We start from the raw sequence: 27,902 nt of genomic DNA on the forward strand, positions 1-27,902 counted from the left end.
GCTGAATTGGGGCCTATCCTGCTACTGCCTCATTCCTAGGGCAGGGAGAAGCCCTATGCTTTTCATGTGTAGATAGGACAATGGGACAATGCTGGGAACTGAGCTCTGACCAAGCTCCGTTCCTCAGACACAACCCACACAGCACAAAGACCCCTGGGTTTTCAGTACAACCATCCTGCAAGTCCAGAACGTTGGGTTTGGTTTTTACTCTCTGTTCGTTTTCCGTTTAATCTTATCTCCCGTGGAAGAGAAGCACAAAGCTGTGAGGGATTCCCACAGCCAAATAAGGCACTGAGATCCAGCTAACAAATGGGGCTGGAGGAAACTGAAGTGTAAGCTGAAATGATTCCGTTTTATTTTTTAAAAAGGAATTTTCCATTCCTTTTATGGCTCTGATGCGAGACTTTTGCAGAGAAAAGGAGCCAAGACAATGCACTAACCTCATCCTGCCTGGATCTGATTGTTTTTAAAACACTTCTTTTCCCTCTGCAAAGACAAATTGTTCTGGCCACTGCACCCAACGCACATATTCCTCCTCTCTGGGGCAGTGGGGGATGCAGCTCCATGAAGGGCACATGGAAAAAGCGTCCCAAATTCCTAGCCCCTCAGTGGTTAAAATGTTATCACTGTTATTCGTGTAATAGAGATGAAGTTCCTGGGCCTTCCAGGAGCATGAATCTCGAGATTTATTAACCAATTTAAAATACTATTGTCTTTCACTTCAATGTGAGATTGAGGTGTGTTGTCGGAGGAATATAAAGCTACAATCAGCGAGCCGCTGTGCTGGGAGACGTCAGTACCTGGAACTCAATAGATATTCATGAACATTCTCGTATTTAGTGAAGGAAATAACTTAATACCGACAGTGTCGATGGAATAATAAGCCATTTCCTGGCTGACTTGCAGCCCTCAGAAAATGAGATTGCGCCTGCATTCATTTTTCTTGTCTTTTCCGGGTTTCTTGCAGCGGAATGCACCAGCAGCAGGGATGCACTGTGCATTCCAAATCAGCTGCAGGGCAAGCCCTCCAGATTCCGAGGTGCCTTGTCCCCCCGGCCCCCCGGGAACCTCGCTGACAAAGCCCGGCCCCAGCTGGGAATAGCCCCTTGGTGCCTTCATTTCATGCATGTTTAGATGATAAATATTCCAATTACTACTCCAGCTGAGCAGAGGGCAGGAAGCTGCCCCAGCCTCAGCCCCACATTTCCCCCTTTAACACACGCCCGTGCGCACTGCACACACACAGTATAAATATTCATAACAAAATCAATTTGCACCTAAAATCTCTTCTGAAATTGCATCCACAAGGCAGTGTCCTGGCCCGGGTGCAGAGATGGGGAGTCATGGGAAATGGTGCGGTCAAGTTAAATATACTGAATGGGGTAAATCTCTTGTAAATAATTGTTAAATGCTTCATCTCTTCCCCTCCTCCCCACAAAACCCCCACATAAATTGGTATGTATAGCTTTAAAGGCTGCCTGCAGACGCTGCCGCAAAAGCACAAGAAAAGGGCGAGCCATAGTCAGGAAGTGTTTCCGAGTAAAGCCAGCTGGTGTTTTAACTATTCCCCATCTCTCATATGACCCAATAAACAGGTAACTCAGCTACTGTCTGAGCAGTGCACGAGCAGAATTGATGCTGCCCAGCAAGCAGCACTGAAAAGGCCGGGGCTGAAGCCCTTCCTCGGGTCAGCTGGGTTCAGTGGTGTCAACGCCTGCAGTTCTATCACCAGTCTTGTGATAGTTCCGAAAGCCCCACCTCCTGGAGTCATGCGACTAAGTGAGAATCTCAGCTCTTGTTTAAAAATAATAATAATGTTTCTAGCCCTTTTGATTGTGAGGAAGAGCTTGAAATCTTACCGCTGTGGATTCAAAAGCCAAAAGGCACATGAAAAGACCCCAATAGTCATTCTTTTAAAAATCACACGATTTTTAAGTAATCTGTAATTTTGGGGCCTTATTCATTATTTTTGAATGCATGTGATTGGCAATACTATGGACTTATATTACACTTAGGAGAGATTGTGGAGAAGGAGAGAGAGAGAGAGAGGAAACCCAATGGGAACCCCAGCATAAAGCAAGATACAGCAAGAAGTTAATACACAGAAACTGCAAGACTAGCAGCACGGACAGGGAGGCAGACAGATCCTTGAGAAAACAGACATAACCCCCTAGGTGAAATCGCTTGTACCCTCTGTCCCTGGCTCAGCACACAGGGACATTGGGCAGAACAGCAGGGCTGGCTGGTTTTTTGTTTGTTTTTTTTTTAGTGAGGGGAGGAGAAATGGAATTTAAACCCGTGTTTTTCCCCAGACATAATTCAATGATCCTTTTAAAACAAAGGGATTTGTTCATTCCTGCTAGTTTCTAGCAGCAGTCCCCAAACCAAGCTTTGAAAAGCAGGTTAGGTTCCCAAAATTATGAGATTTTAAAAAGTAATAAATGTTGGGTTTTTTATTTGCCATCTAGTTTTGAGCCTTTATGGGCTACATGTTTCAGTTTCTCTCACAACCACAAGGACTAGAGACAAACTTTTTTTTAAAAATGGAAGCTGAGATTCTCCAGAAATCTCCTGACTCCAGGAGCGGGGCTTTAAAAGAAACATCAAACATCATGTAGCTCATGACAAAAATCACAAGAGCTGGCAGCCCCATTGCAGTTGGGCTGTCAGGGCATGAATCTGAGGTATCTTCTGCAGTCGCCAGCCCTTTTCCCAACTTTGTCTGGCAAGGAGGATAGGTGCCAGTGGACAGTGTGTCGGGGAGAATGGCCCAGATCCACAAAGGTATTGAGGCACCTAACACCACTAACCACCGTTGAGGAGCGAGCCAACGTTTTTTCAATCTGTACTAACGAGCTGCTCCAGGAATGGGCTGTTGTTACTCTTGATATCATTTGGATTTCAGCAGTGCCCTAGGCTTCAGCCAAGGTTGGTGGGCCATGATGCCAGGCACTGTACAAACCCAGCCCTGAAGAGCTCTGTGTTCCTGATTCAGGAAAGCACTTTAGCATGTGCTTAATTTTAAGTATGCCCTTGACTCTCATTGACTTCAATAGGGCTTAAACACATGCATAACTTTCCTTCCTGAATTGGGGCCTAAGCAGACAAGACAGACCAAGTGATAAACATAATTTGTGCTCTTTGGGGGTTTGATTTCATCAGTGTTTTATTCTTGCGTTAATTGATTGACAGTTACCTTGAGTCAGCTAATACCCTTTGTACCTGCCACTAGTCTGGACATTCTGCAAATGCTTGTGCCAGGACACACGCTTTCCTGCTTCACAGCTATCTGTGGGGTGTCCACATTCGCATCTATAAGCCTGCATGTTTACTTGTGTTAGCCAGCAGCCAGTTAACTGGAGTTAAGCTCTCTAGTGTAGACACACCCTTGAGTTATTGAACTGCACTCTTGTCAGTTGGCCGACCAGTGTCCAGAGCATTTGACTGGCATTATAATAAATAATTAATATTTGTAATAATATTCTTATGTCTAAATTGCAGTATCACCCCAAATGGGCTCTTCCCTTTTCGCATGCAGAGGAGAGGGACACAGCCTTGCCCTGAAGAGCCGGCAGACTGATAATCAAGTAGGCATGGATGTGGGATGGAAACATGACCCTGCTTTGGAGAATGGGGGCAGAGGTCAAATGAATGGAGTTCTGATTGCATAGGATGTATTGTCTCCCACACTGCAAGTTCCCCGATCCAGAGGTGGCAGCTGGTGCTCTGAGGTTATGTGGGGGTTTCTACAGATGTTCTGCAGGGAACTCCACATGCTGTCCATAATGTGCACGTTCCAACCACCTGTGTCTATTTGCTCCCACTTTTCAGTTGCCTCTAACACAGTCCATGTGCGCAGAGTGCATAGAGGTCTGACCATGTTGCAGGAAGCATGTGAATGTCAATGTGGGTAGCTTGTGTTCCCTGCAGGCTGGCACCATATGTTTTTAGGCTGCCACTACGCCACATGGCACTAATGGGCTGGCCTTTAGCAGGGACCCCCCCCGCCGGGGGAGGTGCTACTTCAGGGGCAGGGTGAGGGCTCGGAGGCGGGCCCTCATTTTCACACTCTAGGGATGAAAACTCTCCAGTCAAACCAGCAATCTGCTAGTCTCAGAACAAAGCTACAGCACCTATCAATCATTTTTATATCTGCTAAACAAAAGCTGACAATGAGGATTTATTGCTTATAATATTAAGTGAAGCTTAATTTAGACCATCTATAAAAGTCCCATTCTGGAGCATTTCTGAAAGACCCTCCATGCTTTCGAATAAAGAGGACAAATACCAAAGTGCTCTCTGAACATTATGGGACAATTTCCTTTTATGTTGCCATTCAGGGATGTTTTCTCTCTGGCTGACACCCAACATTTCAATGAATTTTTCAGACTATATCACATTCTCTCCCTTCCCAACTGCCGGATGATGTTCGTTTGAACAACCTCACGCTGGCAGAACAATAAGCAACACTCAGCTTCCCTGGAAAGCCCTGTGTTAATTTTACTCTCATGCAGCTGGGCACCTCTTCCACACACAGACTCACTAAACATGGCAATGTGCCGTAGGAACAGCTTTCCAGCTTAGAAATGCGAGAGCCCGGCCTTCTGGGCCCTGCTTGCAGCCCTGCCGTGGTGGGGGGAAATTGCTTTGGGCCAGGTTCTCTGTGCCTCCCAAGCTGCGCTAAGCATAGGAACGGCGGGGGAAAGGGTGGGGCCACACTGGTGCTTTCCATAGTCGCAGCCCTACTGCACTGACCTATGCTCAGCTCCTCAGGTAGTTCTGTGCCGAGAATAGCCCGAGTGCCGGGCTCCAGCCATGCCCCCGCCTCCCCAACACCCCCGGCAGGCCCCGACATGTGCAGGACTGCCCAGGCTCTGGTCATAGAATCATAGAATCATAGAATCATAGAATATCAGGGTTGGAAGGGACCCCAGAAGGTCATCTAGTCCAACCCCCTGCTCGAAGCAGGACCAATTCCCAGTTAAATCATCCCAGCCAGGGCTTTGTCAAGCCTGACCTTAAAAACCTCTAAGGAAGGAGATTCTACCACCTCCCTAGGTAACGCATTCCAGTGTTTCACCACCCTCTTAGTGAAAAAGTTTTTCCTAATATCCAATCTAAACCTCCCCCATTGCAACTTGAGACCATTACTCCTCGTTCTGTCATCTGCTACCATTGAGAACAGTCTAGAGCCATCCTCTTTGGAACCCCCTTTCAGGTAGTTGAAAGCAGCTATCAAATCCCCCCTCATTCTTCTCTTCTGCAGACTAAACAATCCCAGCTCCCTCAGCCTCTCTTCATAAGTCATGTGCTCTAGACCCCTAATCATTTTTGTTGCCCTTCGCTGGACTCTCTCCAATTTATCCACATCCTTCTTGTAGTGTGGGGCCCAAAACTGGACACAGTACTCCAGATGAGGCCTCACCAGTGTCGAATAGAGGGGAACGATCACGTCCCTCGATCTGCTCGCTATGCCCCTACTTATACATCCCAAAATGCCATTGGCCTTCTTGGCAACAAGGGCACACTGTTGACTCATATCCAGCTTCTCGTCCACTGTCACCCCTAGGTCCTTTTCTGCAGAACTGCTGCCTAGCCATTCGGTCCCTAGTCTGTAGCGGTGCATTGGATTCTTCCATCCTAAGTGCAGGACCCTGCACTTATCCTTATTGAACCTCATCAGATTTCTTTTGGCCCAATCCTCCAATTTGTCTAGGTCCTTCTGTATCCTATCCCTCCCCTCCAGCGTATCTACCACTCCTCCCAGTTTAGTATCATCCGCAAATTTGCTGAGAGTGCAATCCACACCATCCTCCAGATCATTTATGAAGATATTGAACAAAACCGGCCCCAGGACCGACCCCTGGGGCACACCACTTGACACCGGCTGCCAACTAGACATGGAGCCATTGATCACTACCCGTTGAGCCCGACAATCTAGCCAGCTTTCTACCCACCTTATAGTGCATTCATCCAGCCCATACTTCCTTAACTTGCTGACAAGAATACTGTGGGAGACCGTGTCAAAAGCTTTGCTAAAGTCAAGAAACAATACATCCACTGCTTTCCCTTCATCCACAGAACCAGTAATCTCATCATAAAAGGCGATTAGATTAGTCAGGCATGACCTTCCCTTGGTGAACCCATGCTGACTGTTCCTGATCACTTTCCTCTCATGTAAGTGCTTCAGGATTGATTCTTTGAGGACCTGCTCCATGATTTTTCCAGGGACTGAGGTGAGGCTGACTGGCCTGTAGTTCCCAGGATCCTCCTTCTTCCCTTTTTTAAAGATTGGCACTACATTAGCCTTTTTCCAGTCATCCGGGACTTCCCCCGTTCGCCACGAGTTTTCAAAGATAATGGCCAAGGGCTCTGCAATCACAGCCGCCAATTCCTTCAGCACTCTTGGATGCAACTCGTCTGGCCCCATGGACTTGTGCACGTCCAGCTTTTCTAAATAGTCCCTAACCACCTCTATCTCCACAGAGGGCTGGCCATCTCTTCCCCATTCTGTGATGCCCAGCGCAGCAGTCTGGGAGCTGACCTTGTTAGTGAAAACAGAGGCAAAAAAAGCATTGAGTACATTAGCTTTTTCCACATCCTCTGTCACTAGGTTGCCTCCCTCATTCAGTAAGGGGCCCACACTTTCCTTGGCTTTCTTCTTGTTGCCAACATACCTGAAGAAACCCTTCTGAAAGGGTCTGAAAGTGCTGCACCACCAGAGAACGTCCTGTCACCCAGGGGCCATTACAACTGGCTTTCCAGCTCCTCTGCACCACACAGAGTCTGGCTCCCTCTTAGGGTGCCCACTGCTGCACCCCTAAAACACTGGACATTGCAGGACTTCTGGGAACGACATGGGCCTGTCTCCACCTGCATCACCCCTCCAGCACGACCTTGCATGTAACAGGTGTGCGAGGCCATGCCAGGGGGGCAGGGTGTTCTCCATGGCAAACCCCATCCGATATCAGACAAAGCCACAGCTGGTTTTGTCTCAGTCGTGGATGGGGGGGTGACCCTTAGAAGAGCAGAACTGTCTGGTTTTAAAATGGACAAATGGCCAGCCTACCCCTCTGGCCTTGTCTCAGTTTGAGGGGCTCATCGCACTGAACCCAGCAAGGGTTCATTCATTTGTGCCTGTGTGTGGGGCTCGCTGGTGGTAGCTGTTAGGTGTTATTAGTTACTATCCTTGGGGTTTCCTTCTGTCGGTTTAAGAAACAGTCTGTTGGCCATTCAGCGCTGCCCCGGAGAACATAGTTCCCGCTGCTGGGACATACCCCCTGTAACAGCGCGTTCTCCCCTCGTGGGCGCCCCCTTGGGTCGGGCTGCAGAACTGCTTGGGGTCCTCATCTCTGGCATCCTCTACTGGGCTGTCCCTGGGCTCTGCAGTGGCCTTTCCCCGACTCCCCCGCTGGTCTTCCGTGGCTTGGCCCTCCAGCCCAGTCACATGCACGTCTAAACCCCTGCCAGGTAACATGAACAAGTCCAAATGACTCTTCAAACTAATACCCCTTCCGCCAGGCTTAGTGTCTGCTGTCCTGCCCTGGTTGGCCCGACCTCAGGGCTTCCCCTGCAGGAGCCTGACCTGCTCCTGTAGAGATCTTCCACCATTGTTTCCCAGCTGTGAAGCCCTATCCCAGAGCTTCTCTCCACCAGAGAGACCTGTCCCCCCCAAAAGAGCTCCCTCACTCTATGTCTAAGGCCTAACTCCACCTCCTCTGGCCAAGAGGCAATGAGTTAATCACCCCCAGGTACAAAGCAGGAGTAATTGCCTTGCAGGCGATGGGAGTAAGCCCCATCCCATCCCTTCCCACACACAACACAACCAGCTCCTAGCCCGTTCTGTTCTCCAGTCCAGGGCTGCAGGGAGCATCCCTGGCACCTGGACTGTGCGCCCGTTGCTCAAAGCCAACTCCTAGGATAAACGAAGTGTAGAATATGATCTGCTGTATGCAGAGCTAGAAATGATAGTGCAGTGATGAGTGGCATTGCTATGGTAACGTAATCAGTTAAAATCCTCTTGCTCAATCCACTCCTGTTACCATTAAGGTCAGGGAGGAGAGACTGGGGGGGGGGGGGGGGAGATGAACTCACCTGAACACTGTGAGCTCAACTGGCTGATTAAATTAATAGCTGCAGATGACTGGGGTTCTATTTCGAAAGCACTATTTTAAAAATATGCATAATTTTAATTACACATTGACACACACTTTATTCCTAATGAAGAGGAACTTGACTGTGAGGGCAGGTGCTGTTAATTATTGCTTCTCCTGAACCCACCTCAGCGAGGATTGCAGACGCACTCCAGCGGTCTCTCTCTTCATTATGCTGGCAGATATTTTCAGAACCTTTACAGAGAAGTGTGCAAACAAATTCTCTTTAGAGAACTTTTTAGACTGGGGTTTAGGCTACTGTGAGGTGAATATTTCCATTAAAATCACCTGTTTTCAGGAGCTTATTCATAGACTCACGAGTTTAAGGCCAGAAGGAACCATATTAGACCATCATCTAGTATGACCTATAGATCACAGGCCACCAAATTTCACCTAGCTACGTCTGTACCAAGCCCACTAATTCAGCCAGAGATACCCCTGGGAATCATTGTTTTTATAGTTTTGCAATCTATTTTTTCATTTGTATTTCTCAAAGTCAGTCTTGCAATGTGAAGAACAGAATTATCAGACACACAAATGAACACGACACGAGTCAACACGGCGTTTGTAAAGCGAAATCACGCCTCACAGATCTATTAGAATGTGGACAAGGTAGATCCAGTGGATATAGTGTACCGGAACTTTCAGAAAGCCTTTGACAAGATCCCTCACCAAAGATCCTTAAGCTGTTATGGGATAAGAGGGAAGGTCCTCTCATGGATTGGTAACTGGTTAAAAGATAGAAAACAAAGGGAGGAATAAATAGTCAGTTTTCAGAATGGAGAGAGGTAAATAGTGGTGTCCCCCAAGGGTCTGTACTGGGACCAGTGCCGTTCAATATATTCATGCATGATCTAGAAAAGGGGATGAACAGTGAGGAGGCAAAGTTAGCCGGTGATACAAGACTACTCAAGATAGTTAAGTCTGAAGCTGACTGCAAAGAGTTACAAAAGGATCTCACAAAACTGGGTGACAGGGCAAGAAAATGGCAGATGAAAATCAATGTTGATAAAAGCGAAATAATGCACATTGGAAAACATAATCCGAACTCTACATATAAAATGATGGGGTCTAAGTTAGCTGTGACCACTCAGGAAAGAGATCTTGGAGTCATTGTGGAGAGTACTCTGAAACCCTTGTGAAAACTATCCTCTATGTGCAGCAGCAGCCAAACAAGCCAACAGTACAGTCAAAAAAGCTAACAATGTTAGGAAGCATTCGGAAAGGGATAGATAATAAGACAGAAAATATCAAGCCCCTGTAAAAATCCATGGTTCGCCCACACCGTGCGTACTGCGTGCAGTTCCGGCCACTCTCTCAAAGATGATGCATTAGTGACCTCATCAGCATTGGGGTTTCTATAAACGCACTATTGTTACTGCTGGGCAGCCCAGTCTCAAGCCCTCTCTGCAAAAGAAACATCCCGCACGCTGCAAAGAGCAGGTTCCTGGGCCTGCTTCGCAGCCAAGCCTGGCAGTGAATCAGTTGGAACCTTCCCAAATCTTTACTGGCGTGTTCGGAGAGCTGACGCTGAGCCCTGTGCGGGGGGGGGGGGGAGCAGGACTAAGCTAGGGCCTGGTCTTTTTTCACCTTAAAAGTGTGTGGTGGTGGTGGTGGTGGTGGCAGTGGTTGGAGGAGGTCTGTGGGGAACTGCAGAGCCTGAACTGACGCTTTCCAGGCTGCTGAGGCAGGGTCCTGAATACAATGCAAGAGGGAGCAGGTGCACCGGCAAGGGCTAGTTCAGGGGCAGGAGAGAGAGAGAAGGCGGGTGGTGGGCTCCCAGAGCAGACACTTTCCTGCAATGGGATGGGAGGCAGCTGAGTCTGCTCTCTGTGAAGGGAGAGCTGTGGGAACCCGGCTGTGCTCAGCAGGGGGAGCAGGCTGTGGAGACTGTAGTGGGGTGAGGCAGACCTGCTCGGTAAGGGTCTCCGAATGGGAGTGCCTGGAGCGGTAGCTTGGCTCCTGCAGGGGAGCAATGACAATGAAGGAGGGGCAGGGTTGACTCTTCACTCGCTCCTCTCTGGATCTGTTTGAAGGGAGTTGGAGGGAAGGAGGAGCTGGCAGGCATCTCCGCTTGGGGCCTTTCCCAGTGGGGCTCTTTTCACAAAGCCACATTTGGAAACAAACCCCCTGAAGTGGGGAATAAGTGGGCCAAGCCTGGAAGCTACCTGCCCCACATCCTTTGCAGTGAGGAATGTCACCGTATCCCAGGCATTGTGGCCCAGCTCGCCACACGTTTCATAAAGGCAGAAATGGGCGTTTCCGAGCAAGAAGGAGCCAGAGGCTGTTGCAAGAAGCCTTGTGCAGGTGACTCGAGGTAGGTTTGTTTGTTAATCTCCTCAGTGCAGTGAACTGGTGCTTATAAAACACCCCCGAAATGCTGGTAAATGTATTTTAAAATTTTGTGACAGTGCATGCACAAATCACCAATTAAAGACTCCCTAACTGCACATTAACATGATAAGTCGTAACAGCTCCGAAAGAGACATTATTGTTTATCATGTCAGCGACCCATGGATTAAGGACTCCCTAAGTACACATTGACAGGCTAGAGCGGAATGTCTCCGAAGCTGTTACTCTGCGTTGTGTCAATGATCTGTGGAGAATGGGAGCACTTCCTCGGTGTCTGCAATACCGTCCTATCTTCACCTGCCTTAACAAGGCGATTGGATTTGGGAGGGCGTTGCGTTCACTCACAGGATGGTTATTACCGACTTTACACCAGTTTAAAACACACAGGGAAACAAACGCACCTGGTCCCTATTCTCAGCGACACCATTCTCCTCCGTAGGGTTGTGCCCATGCAACCGTGAGCGAGGCTTGCCAACTTTGACTGAAGCTATTCCGGGAGATTTTCCCCCTTAACATAGACGTAATGTCATTTTCTTAAAATATCCTATTAAAATCTCCCAGATTGCTTTCAGTAGTCACTGGGAGACCAGTGCCAATACTGGGAGACTCCAGGTCAATCCTGCAGGGTTGGGCAACCCTACCATGAGCAGGATTTTTATTACTGGGCAGTTTAAAAAATTGTAATAAAAAAAAATTTTTTTAATGGAAAACTGGGGTTTTGACTAAATGATTTCTTTGTACAAAAGGCATCTGCTTTCCTCTGAAAATATTGATTTTTCACTGAAACTCCCCCACATCAAATTATTTGAGCCAACACCTGAAATAATTTGAATGGGATATGCTGACTCAGTGCCTTATGGGGGCTGTAGTTTGCTTTCCTCATGGCCTCATTCTTCTGTATGGACCAGGATCCCAAGCTGGACTTCATCTCCCATGATGTGTCATGCCATGGCACGTCCGTGATGCTCCACTTCCCCTCACCAAGATGGGAGACCATAGTGCATAATGGGAAATGTAGTCTGACAAGCGATCCCAGCCTATAGAGGAGAATAGGAGCATGCGCCAGCCAAACTACAACTTCCATGAGGCACCATGGCAGCAGTTCTAAATTCAACAATTTGGTTTCCAATTTTTTGCTGAAAAGTCAAAATTCTCCATGAATAAAAACCCAATTTTCCAACTAGCTATTATTTATACTAGTTATTATTATAACTATTTACTACCTATTATTATCTGTACCCTGCCTAAAGATGTGCTGAGCACCTCAGCAAACAGTTAGAGTAGATCTCTGCCTTAAAGAGCTTACAGATTCAGACAGGACAAGACAGCAGCCCCTATGGCCTAAGCCCTCTTGGTGCACGACTGGGCTATGCACTGTACAGTGGGTTCAGACCCCTTGGGTGAGCTCCAGAAATTCCACTTGTCAGAGCCCAGTTAATGGCACTGGTGTCACAGAACACAGGGCTCTCTGCAGCTGTGTGTCTGCATGCATGCAGAATTTTACATGGTGAATGCAGTGTTCAGCACCCAGGCCTGAACCTACGAGTGTCCGTTACTCCGAGGAGGTTTATAATACCCAGGTGGGTATGCGGGGTTGGGAAGAACTGATACAGGGACTAGTAGCCAGCAAGGAGACTATCAGAGTTTCCTGTGAATTTTGGTTCTCTGTACTTTTTACATAATAGTGTGAGTGACATAAGCTGTGAAGGCAGCTAACCCACATGGCATTATCCAGCAATGCCTCTTCCTTAACAGGAAAGCCGGCAGTTTGCTGTTCAAGATGTAATGATGTCTCTTAATTTCCAACAGTGCTCATTACAAATCAGGCCAGCTTATTATACACCATATACAATTTGTGCAGGGAGCTCAAATTCCCAGGCCTATAAACATGCCCTGATTCCAATTCCAGATGCACTGACAGAGTTGTACAGTTCAATTTTTACTTAAAATCTCATCTTCTGTCTAGTCTCATGAAGAGCTTCCAGCTTTACTCTGCTCTTCCCCATTATTGTCTCAGTATTGTAAGTCAGACAGGAATCAGGCCAAATCCCCCAAATCTCACCATTGAAAAGATCTCTTCTTGTTAGAACCTATTTATTCAAGATGCAAATGACAAGTTCACTTCCTGACTGAAATCATTTTCATCTGGAGCCAAATACCAGACTATAGGCTTCTTGCGTGAAGCAGCAGGCTATTAAAAATGGGAAGGAAATACAGCCAGGCCACTTCATTCCTAGCTTCAGGCCTTCTTCATCAATATTTTACTTACGCAGGCATAGCTCTGGTTTAATGTAAGTCCTATAACCAGCCAGATGGCAGCTTTGTCTGCATGGCATTCATCAGTGAGGAAGCCAAAAACACAGCGGCCCCTGCTGACGTCCAGGCAGGCTGCAGCCAAGTGCACATCTGAGCACTGATTAATTCCGGTGGTGTGTGCCCAGAGCTGAACGCCGTTGCTTTAGCATACCAAGTGTGCTGCTGCTAACGAAGGAAAAGGGAAGAAGAAGAAGTCATTCGGCAGGCCTGAAGGAAAGGAGCGCACTGCCATTGCTGAAAGCATCGCCTTGCATCGGGAGCCTGGTGCAGGCAGGAGCCGTTGGTTTCTTTCCCTTAGTAGCAGGAGTACTGAGACCCCAGGTCAAGCTCGGGGGGCTCCGGGTGGTGTTGTGGGGGGGGGGGTTCAGTCTGTGTGCGAGTTGGAGGTGAGGAAGGTGCCACAACACCGGGATTTATTTTGCAGCCTCTTTGAGCACTTCTAAAAATAAAAGTATGATGAAATGATGTAAACAAAAGGGACTCTGCAAGCCGCCTGGCTCTCTGCTGCCAAGGCTGGCCTTACGGGTGGGTGACATGGTTCAGGAACAACGCGTCGACCGGCAGCACTGCCTGCAGGAGCTCAGGGGTGGAACGTGCACATCATCACCAGGGAAGTGACAGGAGGGCGTCAGGGTCACATTTGGGACTGGGTCAGAAAAGAGACAAACCGGGATTAGGTTTCCCAAAGCTGGGGGCTGGAGATGTGTTTGGATCCTGGGTTCCGCTCAGCTCCAATGCTACTTGTTCTTTGGGCCAGCGCCGTCATTGCTGATAGGTTTGTACAGGACCCAGCACAGTGGCCCTGTGATAGACATGACAACAGCAGTGGTAATAGTGGGAAGGGTGGGGGGTGCAGGTGGAGGAGAAGCAAAGTCAGGAATGTAACGTGGGTCACAACAGGAAATGCCGACTGGTAAATAAAGAAGTGTCTGCAGGATTTAAGAAAGCAACACAAACCACACAAGATAGGTAAGGCTATTGGTAGCTACGGATGGTCAGACAAGACAGGATAGATGGCAGCCAAATGTGCAGCATGGGGAACTGAACTCAGGCCCATCCACAGTAAGGGACTGGGGCATAGGCAGTCTGGCCTAGCAGTCACAGCTGGGCTGGTGTCCACAGGTCATAGATAGCCATGAGGCGATAGCCAGCAAGCAGGGATCAAAGGAATCGCTAGAACTGAGGTAGGTAGCCAAGAGTCAGGGGCGGAGTCCGGCTGGGGTTGGAGCCGGAGAGCACAGAGCGGGGCGAGGCCTGGCCTGGCAGGAAGGCAGAATTCTGCCAGGTTGCCCAGGTGACTTCCTGGGGCACCACCTAGGGTGAAATGGTGCTATGCAAACACAGAGCCGCAGGGTGCTGTCACTCTGGACCCTCTGGGCAGGACTTCCTGCAACGCCTAATTTCCATGGTGCTCTCTGGGTACGGTGCTGCATTGCCTCCTGCTGGCAACGTGGGAACGTCGGCCGTCTCTGGCTCCGCAGACCTGGGCTCTACTGCCATGGATCCTTACGTCCGCTCTGTAAACACGGGCCCATGCTGCCGAGGCGACAGGGTCAATTGCTCACCGTTACGGGCAGGCTTGGGAGAGTTTGAGTCTTATTATTATTTTATAATTTGATGGATAGTGTTAAGTTTTTTATCTATTTAAATTTTACAGTTGCAGGAAATTATGGGTGGTGATTAGACAGTAACTAATTAAAGAGAGTTTGAGATTTAAAAATTAAAGCTATTAACTGTTAAAACACAAATTGTCAACATCACATGTCACAATATACAAAGTAAAGAGCCTTAAATCAAATTCCAATAAATTCTCAAGCAGCGTTTTTCTGACTTTGGCTATCTGTAAATTTCAGTGACTAAGGATGGAAATACTTTTCGCTGCTGTGTGTGTGCACAGTGAAATCGACGTTTACCGACATTTACCAATAAACAGCTAATCCTTCCAAGCCTATTTATAGACCTTCCCGGGATAAAGAAACCCTTGGGACGGCAAAAAGAAAAGGAGGACTTGTGGCACCTTAGAGACTAACCAATTTATTTGAGCGTGAGTCAGTCCAGCAGAGGGCAGACACACAGAGAGCATGCACCAGCTGGCACTCAGCATGCCTTAAAGAGCAAACATTGCCCTTTAGCCTGGGAGCAGCACGGGGAAAGGACTGGGGCAGACAAGGTATTTCCCTTGTATTTTTTGGCCCTGCTGGCACTGAAAGAGCCTTTTGTTCTGAGTGAAACTTGATGTCTCAACAATAAGAAAGGCAATAAGCCCAATTACCACTAAATACAGGCATTCAGTGCTGGCTGCTCAGAACACCCTCCCAGTGGACATGCAAGAGGCTTCACCCAGCTTCCCCTTCCACCATAGAGGAGGCTGCAAGTTTCTGTGGCATCCTGCTCTTTCCAAGTGCTTTCCCCATTTCAGCTAGGCAATGGGGACTGGGAGAGAAAAAAGCAGCAGAGGAGATAGGAGGCTCTATTACAATGGAAGACGAGCTTGTTATTCAATCCAAGAGCTACAGGAGCATAGATGAATAATGAGTCTACAGCACTTTACTTGTTTTCCTCAGTAGTCAGACTTGGCTTCTTTCCCTTAGATCCAATACTAACAAAACTGTATTTGAAATTCACCCAAGTGTACAGTAACCATGCCAATGTGTTAGCAGCTTACTTCTGGCACACTGCTGGTAACGTATAATTACACCTGACACCACACTATTTAGTAGATTTCATTCAAATTAAACTGTGCTTTAGTGTGTTTAAAGGCGGTGTGTACTCTGAGCCTCTCTGAAGTGTATGGCACGTACTTTGTGCCAAAAAATACACACACCTGGCACACACCCCAGTTGCCTGGATCATGACTTTCAGTGCTTTCACTGCCACGTCATAAACGGACTGCATTCTCAGTAGCATGGCAGCGGTAGCATTCCAGTTCTCCATGGATGCGGCGCTCCAGGGAGTGTCAGCTCTGGGATTATTTCAGAGACTTATGATTAGCTTTCAACATTGTCCGTCTTGCTCCAGGTGACCCAACCCTTTCTAATGGCCTAGAACACACCTCAGGGAGAAGCGAGTGTGCAGCAGGGTGAACACTGCAGGTGCGTCCATTTTGCTGGCGTTGTCCCTGCGGAGGGCTGGACTAAGGCAATTACAATCTCAACATTGCACAGGCACCTTGCACCACTTCCCAGCCCAGCTGTCACCCCTGTTCTGCCTTTGGCCTTCACTGCGATAACGGTCACGAGCAGGAAGCACCAGACACCGAAGGGCCTGTGTTCAATTAGACAATAGCCAGATTGGTCCCTGGGGGGAGAGAGTCACAACGGGGACAAATTTGGCCCAAAGACTCTAACCATGTAAGTGGTTTCTGACTGGTGATTTGAAGCCCTGGAACCTGCTGTATTTGGTTTGGAATGCCCTGCATTTGGTTTGGCTGGCCAGCCCACCTCTTCCTGGCAGGTTACCCAGGACGCAAAGAGAGGCCCGTGGAGAAGGCCTGCCAAGAAGAGAACAGCCCAGTAGCAAGGTTGAAGCAGAGTCGTACAGTTAACAATTGTCTTTCGTGGAATATATGCGTAATCAAAAGTCTGATTCCCGAGTCTCATGCCAAGGATTGTAACAAGAATAGGAGATAGCACATTACAAATCCATTCGCATGCTAATGATTGCACAGAGAACAGGAGGTGTTTACTTAACCAATTCTCATGACTCTCTCAAGATTGTAAACTGACTGCTATCTTGGGCTCTGTCCTGAACCTTATGCCATGGTAAGCATACTTGTGCCAGGAAGGGGCGAATTTAGACTGGAAGCTCTTTGGGGCAGAGACTGCATCCTTCTCGGAGTTCAGAAAGCATCTAGCACATTTCAGGTACTGCGCCAGTCTGGATAATAGAATAATTTCCAGCCACAGTGGAAGATGCACCAATCGAGCGGGGACGCCGATAGCGGCAAAGAGGTGCTATGGACTGGGCAGGTAGTCAGAGGAATCTTATCTTACTTGCACCAAGCCCAGCCCATCTACAAAGGCATGTCCTTAAGTTGAGAATCCAGATAATTGTGGACAGTCTTGTTACTATTGGCTGAGCAAGGAATCTCTGGTCTAATGACCTTTAAAGCTGTCTCTGGCCTAACCATGATCTCCTTCATAGACACTTCTTTGGCAAAGACCGTCAGTATTTTACAACCAGGGTAAAAATGCAGACGGACAATATGTATATTTATGCTTAAAGGCGCTAATGGCTGCCATCCGTTGACTCTCTGATCCAAAGGCAATCACGGACCTTGATAAAGCCAACTGGCACTCCAAGTACTTTCTTTCAGGCTCAGTGTAAGGAGCAATGAAGCTCCTTTATTTTGTGAAAAGGCTACAAGCAGTGTGGGGGCTGCCCAAGGCATACAGCAGTTCAGAGCTAACCTGTGCGGGATGAGGGGTTTCCCTGATTGCAAATGCAGAGGCTAAGATACGAGCAGTGCAGCCTGTGTGTGATAGAAGCAGAAAGCCAGGGGAGGAGTTCTGAGTGGGACCTGAGAACAAGCAGAGAGACAGAGCTTCTTGGGCCCAGAGTTGCCTGGAGAGGCAGACTCAGGGATTTCTGAACAAGGAAACTCCTGTCATTTGTTTTTTCTGCATTCAGGAAAATTGGACTTTGTGGATTTTTTATAAATAAACTGGATTACACCAAGCATGCTCCTGGCTTGTATCATCAGCTTCTCCTCCAGACAGAAGCAACCCTGCCAAAGATGAATATTCGCGAATTGCTTGGACAAAGGGGCAACAATACATATCGTCTGACTCTGATTCTGATTTACACTAAAACCACTTAAAATCCCCTTGGCAGTGTAAAGGGGCCATAAAACGAGTGCTAATGTAATCTCTATCCACAGTAAGGCCCCTTTACATTGTCAGAGCGGTGGCAGAGAGGCCTTAGTGTAAATGAAAATCTTGTTCTATAGGTATGGTTTTATGTATGTATATGTACACGCATATGCGCCTTCTCCATCTGATCACTTGATGTATTACATGCCTAAATTATTTAGTCTGTACAATGTGGACTGTGTGCTCTTCATGGCAGGAGCTGTGTTCTCCCTCCATGTTTTGGACAATGCTAAACACACTGATGGGGCTTGAAACTAATCTATGTAAATAACAACTCGGGTTTCTCCCAGATCCTCCTACAGCCATTCCTGGGATGACATCACAATATCACCCATCTTGAATGGTGTGACAGTTCTTGGGGTGCCCAGGGCTGTGGGTCACCATGTTACTGGCTTGCCTGCAATGAGAGGAAGACTTGCTGGTGCTCACCTGGGTGACAGTTCCCGGAGACGTCCAGTCTGGTAGCCACCCAAACAATGGCCTCAGGGCTGCGTCTGCCCTTCCTTTGCCTTGCAGGTTAACCATAGAGGCACTGCAGCCCCGGAGTTCCTCTGAAAGCATCACCCTGTAGTATCCAGCCCTGTTATTGGATGCTCACAGAAATTACCATGAAGGAACGGTGTACACACAGCTTGACTGGCACAAATCAGGATGAAGCCCTTTGTAACACTGCAGCACAGGGAAACAATTGTATGTTTATTACCAAACAAGATTTAAGAGCTATTGAGTAAGAATAATAAGTGCAAATGGAAATGGTTTATATAAAACAAAAGTGTAGCCAGCTTCCTACAGACTAACTTCACTTGAGCTGGCTGGCTATCCATCTAAATGCACTCAGCTCACCCCAAGCTTTCCTGCAGCTTTTCCAGGCAGGACAGGTTGGGATCTGGTTTTCACGCTGCATTCGCACAGCCCGACTACTTCCTCAAGTGCAGGATAAAAGGCTGTTCTTTTTGCCTTCTGCTTATGTCCCCAAAGTTCTCTGTCTTTGCACCCTAAAGAGAGGACGAGGCCATGTGGGAGGGAAAGAAAGAAAACAAGAATTAAAGAGAGGCTGGGGGAGGAAACACTTGGCTAAAGTTGCCTCATTAAACCCCTAAAAGCCAGAAGAGTTAGCTGTAAGTGGAGTTTCTTTGGCTATTTAGCCATTTCAGCCCTTGTTATCCCTGATAGTCTCGCAATCCTCCTTGGCACTCCTGCAGTGAACCCAATGCTCCTCGGCATTACAGTTAACAGGGATCTGCAGGGTGATGTGGAAGTAATGGGAGCTTTTAAAGGTTTATTTTATTGAAACATTTTGCATGAAATCTCTGGCTACACCAGCAATTTATACTCTAGTCCTTTAAGCTGCTTCCACACTTGTCACTGAATTCGAAAGCAGGCAGGATAGGGCTTAGAGTTAGGGACCCTCACCTCCTGGAATAATCCCATTGCTCAGCTCCCCACCTCTCTGTGCATAGAACACAAAGGCGAGGCCTGCCACTGGCTGGCAGCCACTGGCCCGAGTACGCTGGGCTCTCAGCTGCCGAAGCTGCCTAGCACTGAGGTGCACTGTGCGCTGATCCTGGGAGCAGAGGACAACCGGCGATGGCTGTTTGCTTAGGCGTACCCCCTCCTCCCCCTCCTCACAGCCCCTGGGGTGAAATTAAAATCCTGGCAGAAAAATTTCCAGCAGGAAACAGAACTGCTTTAAGATGGAATCTGAAAAAGAACAAAAAAATGTGGGTGTCTGTCCGTGTGCGTGTGGGGTAATAAAGAAGAGCTGCCCCTGTGTAGGCACCTGCCCCTCTGTCAAAGTGGCCAGGACTTGCATTGAACACTGGAGTCCGTCTTTAGACCTGAACCCCTTTGTTGTTTTAGACTCGACTTATTAGAGACTTTGAACCTTAAGGCTTTGAGTTTCAGCCCCAGAAGAGAATCCTGAACTTGGGGTGGAGAAAACCTTCTGAACACAACCGCACTTCAACGACTGCAGCAGAAAATAAACACACTTTGAAAAGAAAGAAAGGACAAAAGTGGGCTTTGAGAGAAATTGCTAATGAAAGAGTGAGATAAATCCACCCGTTTTCATGTGCATCTAGTTGTGGAAGCAGGGCCCCTGGGTTCTAATTAAAAAACAACAGCACTCTCTTTATACAGGCCCAGGAGGTAATTTCCCTTGGTAAGAGCAGAGGGGAGAACAGTCCAACTTGCAATGAACCATGAATGTGCTGCACATTAGAACTAGCAGGCCCCTAACGTGGGCAGCATGGTGTTGTACCCAAGGAGTTAAGTTCCAGATCTCATGCAAAGTTTGCAGAACCATAGCCAGGTATCCCGGTGGGGTCATTGTTATCCTTCAGCAACTGGGTACAGTCACATGGGTATCCAGTCTGCTGCTCTCTCTGGTTTCCTTAGAAATGGTCATAGCCTGGGGTTTCTGCTCTTATTGCCTTGCAAGAAGACATTCATCAGTATCAGACAAATCTGAGAGAGCAACGTAAGAAATGGACGTGACCCCCAGTGCTCAGGCCTCCTCGAAACAAAGTGATCCAACAATCAGAAGTGTTGTAGATGGGAACAATCTGTTAGACAGAGAGCCCCTTCTAAGGCCTAGCATTCCGCAGGGGTCGCAAATTCTGTTTCTGGTTGGTGCCCAGGCCAGCCCCAGCATCACACCACGCTCTAGCTTAACTGGGGTTTGAATATTTTCCCCTGGCTTCTGTTGGCGTGATGCATTCCTTCTCCCTGCAGACAGCTATATCGAATGACTCTCCTGAATGCATATGAAGTGCATGAAACGTTATAGGACAATAAATACATTCAAAAAATGGGAATGCAGCATGTCAGCCAAGTAATTTCCCCTCAGTGAGAGGTGCCAGGAAAGGGGTGAAGCAGAGGGGTTGCTGCTATCTTATTTCAGACTTTATACTGTATCTGCACGAACATCAATGCAATCGAAGAAGAAACAATACACAGTTTATGGACACCCTAACTGCCTGCTGTACATGTATTTACTCCATTAGGCTGTGTCACATCGCATTTGAACTGGATACTTTGTATCTAATTCTGTTCTCTACACTGTATGAGACAGTAAAAATTTGTGGAGCTAAGGGAAGGATCATGCAGAGTTTCCCTGCTGTTGTTATTGCTAAGGAAACCAAGCCCTTGGTATCCATATACTCGGAACATCCATCTCACTATGTCTCCCGCCCTGAGACAGGCGACATAATAGAATGGCATTAAGAGACAGAGCTGAGTGGCACCAGGAAAAAGGGAGTGGAAATTTAAAGCAGTGGGTAGATGTATGTATATGAATGTGTGTCACACAGAGAGCAAATAATGAACCAAGCACCGAAGCACAGTAGAAAATTATTGCCTCTTCCTGGGATTGAAAAAATCAGCAACTCTAGCCCAGTATCTAGGGCAAAAGTTTCCCCATAGGCTGAAAGTGCAAGCCAGTCCCAGGTGCCATTCAGGATATCCCAGTTTCCCAGGATGAATAGATTGCTGGGGGGTGGAGGGGTGTGTGTGTGTGTGTGTGTGTATCCTACATTGCCAGTGGGGAGTTTGTCACATTTCTGTTTGTTTTCATTTATGATTTCTTCAGGACGGCGAGTCAGTCTCAGCTCAGTAGTTACATCTTTCCAAAAAGCAGCTTAATTAAAAGCACAATAAGAGTGTATTACTCTAGAGTACAGCTTTACTAGCTGCTTAGAGGGGACTGCTCTCCTTGGCCCACTCCGTACACTGCGAGGGATAATAAGCTGACTGTACTGACCAGTACAGAGCAAGTGTATCTGAATACTCTGAAGGGGATGGACTATCTAACTCTAGTGCAGCTCAGGACACAATGAGGCAGGATTTATTAATTAGGGATAGTGATCGGCACAGGATGGATAATCATAGTTTGTTATAAACCTGAAGTAAAAGTTAATTGCAGCACATTACAAAATATCACAACTACCTCTTTACTGGATCAGTCAAAATACCATAGAATAAGATTCAAAAGGTACTAAAAATGCTGAGAGACTCTGGTGATAGATAGATAGATAGATAGATAGATAGATAGATAGATAGATAGATAGATAGATAGATAGATAGAGGGGAGGTATGGGGATAGATAGATAGCTAAATAGATAGCTAAATAGACAGGGTGTATGGGGATGGATAGATAGCTAAACAGATATAGGAATTCAGTGTATCATTTCTTCCACTTGTCCAGTGTCCCCCTTTGGAGTTTAGAAAATCTGGTGGGAAGAGTCCAACCCTCCTTATTATTGAGTATTATTGCTGTTACAGCAGCTACAGGCCCAGCCAAGACCATTCCTCTGTGTCTTAGACTCTTTACAAACGTTCACTAGGAGACTGTCCCTGCTGCGAAGAGCTCAAGCCCTGATCCTGCAAAGTTTGGTGCATAGAACTTTACAAACGGTGACCATTCTCACTGATTCAGTTGGGACTGTTCCCCCTGTGGAAAGCTAAGCGCATGGGTAAATCTTTGTAGGGTCAGGGCCTAAATAGAGAAAAGAGAGACAGGGTGAGGGCAGGGGATATAACATAGAAGCCAAGCTGGTGGAACAATGGTTTACAAGACTTTAATAGCAGATAACTAAGAAAGTCCCAAAAAGAAAAGGAGGACTTGTGGCACCTTAGAGACTAACCAATTTATTTGAGCATAAGCTTTCATGAGCATCCGATGAAGTGAGCTGTAGCTCACGAAAGCTCATGCTCAAATAAATTGGTTAGTCTCTAAGGTGTCACAAGTCCTCCTTTTCTTTTTGCGGATACAGACTAACACGGCTGGTACTCTGAAACCTAAGAAAGTCCCGTTTGTTTGTAGAGCTGGGGGAATACTTCATTGGGAATAGTATTTGTTAGGAATTCTGCCATTTTTACAGCAAACAATCATCAGTGAATCTTTTTTATTAGGATTCTGTTTTGAGACATGCATGTTTTCCCTGCTGTGTGTGTTGCGCTATTCTGCCTTCTGCTGGAGTGGCTTTGTTACAGGATTGCCTTAGGAGACATCAGAGGCCAGTACTGTATCTTTTTTTCATAAGCATCAGATTCAAGCTGTAGGATAAATAGCACAAGACATTAAAACAGGAGCTTCTTAGAAGTCAGTGAAAAGCAGGTTACAGAGAAGCTCAGGTAATTTGTGAGTGCATCACAAAACAATAGCTGTATTTCCAGACAGAGGCTTCTCTTCCCAGAGCACATGCAGCCCAGAAAAGAGCCAAATCTGGCTGGTGCTCTAGTTCCCTCTCTCTTTCAGGACATGAGTAATTCTGGGATTGACCAAATAGCGCAGCCTCCCTGCTAGTCTCCCCAGGATTGGGAGTCCCATTGAGGGGTGCCGCCTGCTGCCCCTTTCAGTAAATGCCACAGCTTAGAAAGTGTCACTTTTTGCAGGTCGTCCTGTCCGAAGGAGCCGATCCCACACAGAAATGGAATCTCCCCTCAGATGAGCTGGGATAGTGGAACTTATCAGCAGAGGAGCTGTCAACCTGGTGGTCATTCTGAGATGTCCTGATATCAGACTTCCTGCCTCTGAGCCAGTCACTCAGAAACACTCCGAGGGAGGCCAGGGAAAGGCTTTCTGATGCTCCATTCCTTTCCTTCCTTTGAACCAAACAGCTTCCCCAGCAGCGTGTCATGGCTCCTCGTGACCACCTGCTGTAGTGCAAGGGTCCTGCGTTCAGTTCTAGGCTGCGATGGTAGCCCGTGTAAGAGAAGCATGTTATCTGATCTTCATTTGCCTTTTGAAACTCAAAGTCCCGCTGCGATAACAAGTCAGGCGTCCGTAGAGACGTTGGTGGAAGGAGTGACTGGATTAAGGCGGTAACTAGGGTACGTTACCTACCAAATGCAAGCAAACTAATCTCTAGGTAGATTAACAACATCAAAAATACTTCCAAAAAACAGGTTGATAGTTAGCTTGTCAGGACTGAGCCAGATCTGAGGCTCTAGTTGAACAATGCCAGCCCTTTTCTCCCGGAGTTGCAATGTTTGTTTTGGTAGTAGAAGAAGGCAGTTTTACTGCAGCCATCAACCCTTTCTAAATCCCAGACTCCCTCCCATCCAAAGAAACTTCGTTTCTTTCAGAAGTGTGGGCGGTTGGGCTTGAGACCACAAGCCTTCGACAGAATGTCTGACGCTGCTTGGAGTCAGTGCCCGAAACACAGTGACCAAGCTGCTGCACACAGGAGAGAGTGCATGGTACCATGCACTGAACGGGGCCAGCAACCTCCGGACCTCTGGAGGGACTACTTCCAGCCATTTCAGGATCCATTTTGATGCTGTGCACTTCCACTGGTGTGTTCTAGTCTTCGTGTGTGCAAAAGATTTGCAAGTGGTTCAGGACTGGAGAGTGAAAGTCACACATGTGCACAGGGCTAATGCAACGCCTGTGCAGTGCTAGGTTGAAGTGCTGGCTCTCTCTCCAGGATGAATTTAATCACTGAATGAATAACTGGGGGGAAATCATGCATGAGGATTTACTCGAATTTGAAGGCACATTTCTATTCAACCCTATTTGTGATCCTGTTGGGCACACTTCCTGTGAACATCTGAGTGCTTCTGCTGCACTAACATGAATTCTCAAGTGAAGCACATACTTAGCTCAAGTATTCACTGAAAATGAATTTGAAATTCTGGTCCCAATTGTAAATTCACAGCTGTAAATTTGCAATTCACATTTATGCTGGGATGATGAGTTACATAAGTCACTTAGTGAGAAACCGAGACATAGCACATAATTTATGCAACTAACCAACACAACAAAAACTGTGAGCATTACAATGAAATATACAAGTAAAAATGTGTGCTGTCTTAGTGAGGCATATGGTATTGTTTGTGTTCCTTGCCTGGTTAACTCATGCAGCTATCATAACATGAATCGTATATGTGATTGTAACATTTGCATCTTGTGCTTTCTGGGTTTGTTACCTAAGTCAGGAAACAATACTGTGTAATGTGTGTAATATCCATTACAGCACAAATTTTAAATGGTGAATATTCACATTGACATTTCCCCAGACACCAAGGAATATTAACAGAAGAACCTGCACGTTACAGAATATCAAAATCTTGTCTGTGAACAAGTCACAAAATGATAAAATTTACGGAATAAATTATTTGTTGCAAACTCCTTGCTCAGCTTTCGACAATAAAGCTCTTATTTATGCCTGTGTGAAGAGATGAATGATACCGTGAGCACTGCATTGCATACAGTTCCCATGAACTTTGCTACTATCAGTTCATCCAAACTGCAAGGCCCTGAACATAAGGACTGATAAATGGAAACTCAAGCAGACACTTGACCTGCCCGACGTGCAAGCTCTTCCAGAACAGCAAGGCATTTCCAGCTCCTGCTCCATCTGCTGAATACTGATAACCTTTCCAGGCATTCTGACATGTGCATCAAGGCTCTGGGGACTCTTTATGGGCAGCTCAGGTACAGGGGCTCAGTGTACCTGAAACCCTGCAACTCCAGGTTCCTCCTCCTGCTCAGCCGGAACCTGCTCACATCCATTGGGCAGCGGTCAAGTGGGGCCTGGATGTGGTGAAGGTGCCAAAGGGCACAATCCCTGCTTTGCAAACAGCTCTGTCCTTGCATGGGTGGGAAGGGATCCATTACTGGGCAGGTACGAAATGTGACAGTCCCAAAGGGGCTCTATAGCTACTCCCTGGTCTGAGGGTGGGGGTTCCTACCCCCAGCACCCTGCCTGGCTCCTTGGGCTGGATTTTAGCCCTAGGGCTTAGTGGCTAGAACATCCTATGTGGGACTTGGAGGGAGGAGCAGAGGTTGCAGGAAGAAGAGGCACCAGGAAGTTAAGGTGGTAGATGTTCTCTGTCTTTCCCTTCCCTTCCCTTGTCTCACTTCCCTCTTCCTCCTGCGAAAGCATCTCCACTTAGGTGGCCATCTTGTAGCTGCTGGGAGGCAGAGCTGGAGAAAAGGCTTCTCTCAGCCCAGGCTTCTGCACACTCTGTGTACAGTTATGGGCCCCCCCGATATGGTAACAGACAGACAGAGCTGCAGACTGACGGCTCCTCTCTAGGACATTAGCTCCCAGTTACGGACCGGTTGGGGGAACTCACAGTGTAGGCAGGGAGCTTTGCAACCTGGAAACCCTCTGCTCAAGGCGGAGAGTGACTTGGGTCTCCATCCAAGAGAGGTGACAGCTGGGGAGCAGACAAAGGCACAACAAGCTCCAATGGCTGGAAGCTAAAGCTAGACAAATTCAGACTAGAAATAAGATACTATTTTTTAATAGTGAGAGTAATTAATTATTGAAACAACCTAGCTAGAAATATGTTGGATTCTCTATCACTTGAAGTTCTTAAATCAAGAGTGGACGTCTTTCTAAAAGATCTGCCTTAGCATAGCTAGAATTTATGGGTTTGCTGCTGAAATTACTGGGTGAGGTTGTCTGGCTTATGTTATACAGGAGGCCAGATTGGATGATCGTGGTGGTTTCATCTGGCTTTAAAAATCTATGAATCTATAATAAGTTTACTTCTCTGCTCTCTTCCTCCTATTCCTGCCTTGGGTTTCTACCAACGTTAAATTAATGTGAAGAACATTGACACCATGCGACTAGTTTAGCAAATGTGTATCTCAATTAAAAAAAGCATGAGTCTCCTTATTTGTCCATAGGCAGACAGATGTGCACCCAGGTAAAATGCTCTCTGGCAGTGTTATACGTGACAGAGAAAATGAGAGTTTTTCTTGTCCTTAACTTGAGAGCTTGTATTACACAGGAGTAGAGTAGAACATGTGAAGTCATGCACCACTGGTCATATAGCAAAGGTGTCCCAGTGCTATGTAGGCTGTAATTAAGAATAGGACCCATATGCTTGAAAGAGCTGCCAAGGTTAAGGAATGACCTTGACAATTTTTGTAGACAATAATTTCTAAATTTTAACAATGGGCAAAGGGAAAAAAAAGACATCTAATTAACAAAACCACACAGCATGGTTCAGCACGAACTTTGGGCCAACTTGTTCCTTCTCCTGCTTTGATGATTTCACAAGAACATGAAACAGCCAATTATCCAATCATTTTTACACTGCCTGAGTAATAGCTAGGGAAGGTTAAAGGTCAGCAGATTCCAGAGAGCAGAACTAAAATGCCTTCATTTTCTCTAATCTCTGTCTATTTAATTACGGAAACAATTGTTTGAACATTTTAATATATTAATTTAGGAGTAGGCTAATTGCATGATCACAAATTCACTTTGGCCATGTTAAAGTGAGAAGCCAAAGCTTTTGCTAAAATGAAATCTAGGATTTAAAAACCCACCAGAACGAAAGCTGTGCTGGGTGTCCCCTGCTCACTCACAAGCATATAAAGTGCCTAACTAATCCCAGAGAGACAGCAACAGGCTGACAGTCTACTTTGCAGGCTCCAAGGTACTAGCCAGTGCCGCTCTGGTGACTGAATGGGCTTCTGACTGGTAGAGTTCTGAAGCAGTGACAGAACTACGTTGCCTTGGAGTTATAGTCCATTCATGCCTTGATGTACCTGAGAAAAATCTAAGCTTGACAGAGAGCTCCCCTTGGCCTATGTAGTGAGGCGGTGTGGCTCCCCGCCACCCCGGAGCGGGACGAGCCCCGCCTAGCCCCTTTCCAGCCTACATTTCCAAAAGCGTCTGGAGATTTTGGGTGCCCAACTTGAGGCACCTGGAAAGGGCCTGGTTTTCTGAAGGCGGGTTTTCAGCACTTTCTGAAAATCTGGGCCCTAACCTGACTACGACTGGGCACTCTGGTATCCCACTGGCATCAGCGTCAATCGAGTGTCATTAATACTTGTGCGGACATCCCTCGTCACAGCCACAGCTGTGTGCAGACTGGCTTGGCAAACCACTCGGGATACAACCACTATTTCTGATTTCATAAGGGACGTTTCTGTTGCTTCAAGAAACGATGATGCAGGTAAATGATAAAAGAGAGCGGTTCGTGAGACAGAACAAACACAGGGTTTAGCGGGCATCATCCATGCACTTATACCAGCAAAACACAGGCAGAAACTTTCTGCCTAAAACACGTACCGAACGTTCGAAGGGAGACAGATAGTAAACATTTTAAAAAATAAAGTGCAAATCTATTAATGGATCCGCTTTCACACCTCTGCAGGGCTGCCTTTTGGGTGCAAAGGTGCCTGTTACTCAGACGCGCGCTGCCTGGTCTCATGTCCTGAGGGAGCAGGAAGAGTCAATTCTTGAGG

This window comes from Natator depressus, chromosome 15, assembly GCF_965152275.1.
Source record: "Natator depressus isolate rNatDep1 chromosome 15, rNatDep2.hap1, whole genome shotgun sequence".
NCBI lineage: Eukaryota > Metazoa > Chordata > Testudines > Cheloniidae > Natator > Natator depressus.